General features: G+C 43.0%; 1 pseudogene; it reads right to left on the reverse strand.

Moving 5' to 3' along the window:
- The window catches only part of LOC102812074, a 26,549-nt pseudogene that overhangs the window by 14,390 nt on the left and 5,501 nt on the right, over window positions 1-6,658 (reverse strand).

The following is a 6,658-nucleotide window of genomic DNA, read 5'->3' on the forward strand; positions in this document are numbered from 1 at the left end:
GTTCTGCTCCCGTAAAGATTTACAGCCTCGGAAACCCTGTACAGGGTCGCTATGAGTCGGAACCGACTCCACGGCACATAACAACAACAACAACAATATGCTGCACATGAAAGGCTTCTCCCCCGTGTGCCACAGCATATGGGACCAGGTTGGACCTCTAGCAGTAACAAAGGTCCAACATGCACACTAGGATCTTCAACTTTAACATAGGTTGGGAGACTGCTCTGACTTTTTCTCACTGCAGCTATTCTTGGAGCTCTCTCTTTTGCCTGAAGCATCAAAGGACTCTAACTTGATGCTTTCCACTTGGCTATTGGTGAAAGAGAGTGCTTGGAAGGATGAAGTTTCTATGGCTTCTGGACTTTGGCTCTGGTATTTCTGGTCTTCCATCACTGAAGATGAGTGATTGGTCAAGCCATCACTCTCCACTGAGCTGTTCTCCCAGTTGCTCTGACACTGCAGGTCAAGTGGGGCATGAACCACTTTCCCTAGGGCATCTAGTGAAGCTAATCGTGAAGAACCCTACTGTTGGTGATGATGAGTAAATGTTGTGAAGAGACATGGCAAACTGGAATGAACTACTGGGTACATCCTGGGAGCTGATTTCATCTATATCAATGCTTTCAATATCATCCTGGCAAATGGCATTGGTGTTGCTATTTTCGCAGAGCAAAATTGATTGGCTCAGTACCTGAGAAGTCACATGGGTTCTCGGGTAAGAGTGTGTATTCCGATATGTTGTTGCAACATGACAACGTTGGTAAACTTCTGGCACATGGGGCACAAATGCCATGTCTTGAACTCTGTGTTGGTTCGGTGAACCCCAAGGTCTGTTTACAGATTGACTTTGGTGGAGTATGCTAGGCCACAGATCTTATACTGGAATGGTCTATTCCCAGTGTGAGTGCAATAATGCATTTTGAGGGAACTTTGACATATGAGACATGCATTGAGATCTGAGGTGGCCTTGTCGATATTCTCCACCATTGTTGCAATTTCAGGGTCTTTGACTATGGCTCAAGAGTTCTTCTCCATGGGAAGCCACCAACCCTATGGAAATTATGCTTGGATCCTACCCCAGATACTGTGGTTCCACCTTAATTTTCTGGAGATGGCTGTAAGTCACTGGGCAATGGGCCACCCATGAGGTCCTTGGGATTACTCCCTGAAGACAGAGTTTGAAGTAGTCCTGCAGTGGGAGTCCCTGTACAAGGATAGGTGTGCTAGGGAGTCATTGAATTCATCTATAGGGACAGGGACTGCATGGGGAATCCTGTTGCCTGATGCTATTTTATCCTAGAACTCAGGAGATAATTGGGGGTTTGCCTTCATCTGGGGACATTGATGAAAGTACACCTTGAGTTGCCATTAGTGGTGAACCAATAGTCAGACTGAGCACACGAAGGGTTTCTCTCCTGTATGGGAGTGCAGGTGGATCTGCAAAGCACTATCAGTCCCCCAAACCTGGCTTCCCTTTCCCTTTCTTGGATGGGTGTAATGCCATCATGGAGAAGAGCTCTAGAAGAGTGCAGAAACTGAAGCCTGTGGTAGCAAAACACTTGGAAGGCACAGCATGAAGTTCTGGAGTATCTTTGTCTTAATCAACTTCAGGGCAAAGGGATTCAGCTCCTAAATGATGGAGCTGATGGTGGATGGGATGATGGCATGAGGTAGCTTAGCTTGCTTCAAGTCACCCAGAGATAGAGCTTGACCTCCAGCTTTCTGACTGAGCAAATCCACAACAGCAGAAACCAGCTGGGACACACAGCTGTCTAATGCCTTCAGGATGTCGGTGACAGCTACAGCAGAGAGGAGAGTGTGGGAGGCCCACATGTTCACCTGGATGTGGATCTGCTCTCTGAGCTGGATCTGCTCTAGTTGCTGCTTGCTGCAGATGCAGAATTGGTTTGAGGACCCATGGGATGCTGTTGGAAGGGGGGCTGGCAGTGCATCAGTACTCTGTTGGTTTACTGCCACTTTGGTGCCCTGAAAGGAGCTCTGGTAGCGTAGTGGTTACGAATCGGGCTATGAACCTTAAGGTTAGCGGTTCGAAACTACCAGCCGCTCCGCGGGAGAAAGATGAGGCTTTCTACTCCCGTAAGGATTTGCACCCTCGGAAACCCTGTACAGGGTCGCTATGGGTCGGAACCGACTCGACGGCACTTAACAACAACAAAGTGCTTGTAAAGTCACATTAGTGTTGGTGACTTTGCCTTTGGGTAAATAGCTTATGTCCTGTGGAGTGGGTGGCAAGGCTGTCGCTCTCTCTTTCTTTTTTTTTCTTTTGTCCATTTAAGTAATTTTTAATTTGTTTATATTTCTGGCTGTTAAATTGTACTGGGGCCCCAATTTTTGCTGTTCCACTTCAGACATTTTTCTACAAGTGCCATATATTTGTCAGAGAAAAATAAAGTATATGAACAAAGACAAAAATATAAGAATTCACCTACATAGAATAACTACCATTTATAATTTTTTTTCCATTCCCTCTGTTTATTTTTTGTTGTTGTTTTGTTTTGCATTTTATGTACACCGAAACACTCAGGAATATGTAACCATTCAAACAACCAAAGGGTACATCCCGCAAGCCTACCTTCCAGCCGTCAGCACACAGTCCCTCTCCCTCCCTGAGTCCAGAGTCCCCAGCTGCTCCATCTCTTCTCCAAGTCATTGTCTCTGCCTCAATCTCTAGTGTCACTGCTTCTCTGGATCGGGTCCCCAAACTCCGCTATTCTCCCTTGATGGTCCCAGGGTCCTCCACTCCTGGATTGCAAGATTGACCACTCCCGTCCTTTTGTTACAAAATGTCTACCTTTATATTTGTAATGCTCACAGTCAATCCTGATAACAATTATTCACTATTGTGCCACATGAGTGCTATTCCCAACTCCTTTCATCAGCTCCGCTCAGACAGATTGGATACTACTCAGTGGAGATTCCACCTTCCTCTGTATCCTCTAGATCTAAGCTTCCTCTTGAAAGTGTGTAAGCCATTCGCTTCTTGCTTTGTAAGCCTCGACACCCCCATTTTGGGTAGCCAATGTCTAAGTTGCCCATCCCTGTCAACCCTAACCAAGGGGGTGGGAATGATCCTTGCTATAAAAATTTGTACCCTTTTTTGAGTTATTACATCCATAAGTATAGGTCAAGTTCATCAAATTGTAGCACACTACTCTTTTTTTCCCCTCTATTTTTTTTTAAGTTAACTACAAATTCCAGCTCTGTCTTCTCTTTCAGGTCCTCCTGAGCTGCCACGGTTCTCCACGTGGCCATCCTTATTACTTGGACTACGTGGATGGTGGCTCAGCACAGTCTTGGAGAAGTATTTGGAAGGCAGTGAACCCTCGCTGTCATATATGATGAGCACAGGTGGGTGTTCAGTGCATTTTTTCTTATGTTCTAAGAAGTTGGAGATACTAAAGAACTCTCCACAGCATTTCTCCTACACATGGGTGTCCTCTCAACAAAGTAGCTTGACCATTGCCTCATTCCCTTTTACTTAGTCATTGGTCCCCACCACCAGTGCCTCTGGTGAAGCATCTGCAAGCTCTGTGCTTGGCTGCTGCAGCTGCTGCTCCCTTTGGTCCTCCTCAAAGTGGATGTATTGGGGATTTGCCTGCCTGTGCCCCAACATGGGGTGAACATCAGGGTGCCAGGAAAACCAATGTGGTTTACCCTCTTCACCACAAATTCCTGGAGTTGGGAAATTTGAAAGTCAATATGAATCTCAATCAGTTTTTCATTTAGCTTGTTTGACATAATCCAACTCTAGGCCCAATTTTTAACATTAGTAACAGAAAATATGGAGGAGAGGCATATAGCCCTGTAAATGAAATTATAGGAGATATTTTCATTTCTTTTCTCCTCATCACATAAGGACAAAAAGGAAGTCATCTATCTATGTTTTTTTTTTAATGTTTTATTGTGAATTATGTGATCGTTTCCATGGGAAACATTAGTTTTACATTCATCCCATCGTATATCGTTTCATTGCCATGGTTACAATCCCCTCCATGCATCATCAACCAACCAAAGGGTATACCCTGCAAGCACGCCCCGCAGTAATCAGCACACAATCCCTCTCCCTCTCTGGGTCTACAGCCCCAGCGGCTCCATCTCTCCATGACATCGTCTCTGACTCTATCTTTGCCGTCATTGCTTCTCTGGGTAGGGTCTGGCTCTCTGCTCTTCTCCCTTGATGGTCTCAGGGACTTCAGTTCCTAGATTGCAAAGTCAATCGCTCCTCTCCTTTTGCTACAAAACGTCTACCTTTACATTTCCAACCTTCACAATCAGTCTTGATAACAATTATTCACTATTGTATCACAAGAGACCTATCGCATCCCCTTTCATCAGCCCGGCCCAGACAAGCTGGATACTACTCATTAGAGATTCTACCTTCCTCAACACCCTCTGGATCAAGGCTCCCTCTTCAAAACTTGTAAGCCAGTCACTTCTTATCTTTGTAGCACCTCCTCCCCATTTTGGGTAGCCAATGTCTAAGTTGCCCATCCTTGTCTATACTGTGTATGGAGGGGTGGGGATGATCCTCGCTGTAAAGATATGTTCCCTCTTTTGAGCTACTGCATCCATAGGTGTAGGTCAAGTTCATCAAATTGTACAAGAGTACTCTTTTTTTTTTTTCCTCTTCATTTTTCTCCTAGTTGAGCTCTGATCATCCAGTCATTGAAGCCAGGTCAACTGGGTATTATCTGCAAGTGTGGGTGTTCTTATTATGAATATGCCCTCTCTTCTTATCAGCTGGACACTTCACTCTCCACTCTAGTCCTCTGTGGCTATGTCACTGGCTCCGGGTCCAAGAGTCCCCAGGTCTTGCCACACTGTTGGCCAACCAGGTCTGCACCTGGGTTCATAGATCCACCATGGAATAACGTGGTTGGAACCTAGGAACAAAGGTACACAATACACTTTGTTGGTTTTGCTTTTCTTTCTTTCTTTTTTTTAGCTATCTGTTCATTGGCCACTCAATGTTTCCACACCTCCATTCTGGTGACTAAAGGGGGTGCCTGAGCAAGTGGACATCCCCTACCCCCACCACTAGTTGATTCCTCTGCCATGCATGCACACAGATACTCTCAGCCCAAGAGCCAGCCCTGAATTGTTTTGTAATTGGGAAAAGACCAGAACAAGAGGTGTGGAGAGGGAAACACAAATAACACACATTAGAAATCACATGGGCGATGTCACAATGGAACTAAATGAAATCAAAATGATAATAACAGAATACTATGAAAAGTTGTACTCCAATAAATTTGAATACTTCGAAGAGATGGAAACATTTTTAGAAAAACACGATCTATCTAAACTTGCACACAGTGAAGTAGAAAACCTGAATAAACCCATAACAAAAGAAGAAATTGATCGGGTCATCAAAAAACTCCTAACCAAAAGAAGTTCAGGCCCAGATGCCTTCACTGGTGAATTCTACCAAATATTCAGGGAAGAGCTATCACCAATTCAACGCAAATTATTCCAGAATATAAAGGAGGATAGAAAACGTCCTAATAAATTTTATGAAGCAAGCATACCTCTCATACAAAAAGCAGAGAAAGTCATAACTAAGAAACAAAATTATAGACTAACATCCCTTATGAACATAGACGCAAAAATTGTCAACAAAATCCTAGCCAACAGAATCCAGCAGCACATCAAAAAGATAATATATCATGATCAAGTGGGATTCTTATCAGGGTTTCAAGGATGATTCAACATTAGAAAAATGATCAACGTAATCCACCAAATAAATAAGAAAAAAAGAAAAACACATCATCATATCAATTGATGCAGAAAAGGCATTTGTCAAAATTCAATATCCATTCCTGATAAAAACACTCAACAAAATAGGAATTGAAGGAAAATTCATCAACATAATTCAGAGCATATATGCAAAACCAACAACCTACATTACTCTCAATGGAGAGAAACTGAAAGCCTTCCCTCTGTGAATAGGTACCAGACAAGGATGCCCTTTGTCACCACTCCTATTCAATATTGTACTGGAAATCTTAGCAAGAGCTATACAGCAAGACAGGGAAATTAAAGGCATCCAAATTGGCAAAGAAGAAGTAAAACTCTCTCTATTTGCAGGTGAGATGATCCTATAAATAGAAAACCCCAAAGACTCAGTAAAAAAGCTACTAGACCTCATTGGAAGATTCAGCAAAGTGGCAGGATATAAAATCAACATACAAAATTCAGTTGGAGTCCTCTATACCAAAAACTACAGTGCAGAAAAGGACATTAGGAAAGCAATACCATTTACAATAGCCTCCCAAAGGGTGAAATATCTATAAATAAATGTAACCAGAGAAACAAAGGACCTATACAAAGAGCACTACAAAACACAAGAAACCAAAAGAGACCTACAAAAATGAAAGAATGTACCATGCCCCTGCATAGGATGACTTAACATTGTGAAAACGTCAATACTGCCCAAAGCAATTTACACATGTAATGCAATCCAGGGGCAGACTGTGGAACAGACCATCAATTACTGATATGCAAATTCAAATTAAAGCTGAAGAAAATGAAAACAAATCTACAAGAGCCAAAATATGATCTTGAATTTATCCCTCCTGAATTTAGAGATCATCTGAAGAACAGATTTGATGAATTAAACACTAAAGACAGAAGACCA

The sequence above is a fragment of the Chrysochloris asiatica genome, unplaced genomic scaffold, assembly GCF_000296735.1.
Source record: "Chrysochloris asiatica unplaced genomic scaffold, ChrAsi1.0 scaffold00183, whole genome shotgun sequence".
NCBI lineage: Eukaryota > Metazoa > Chordata > Mammalia > Afrosoricida > Chrysochloridae > Chrysochloris > Chrysochloris asiatica.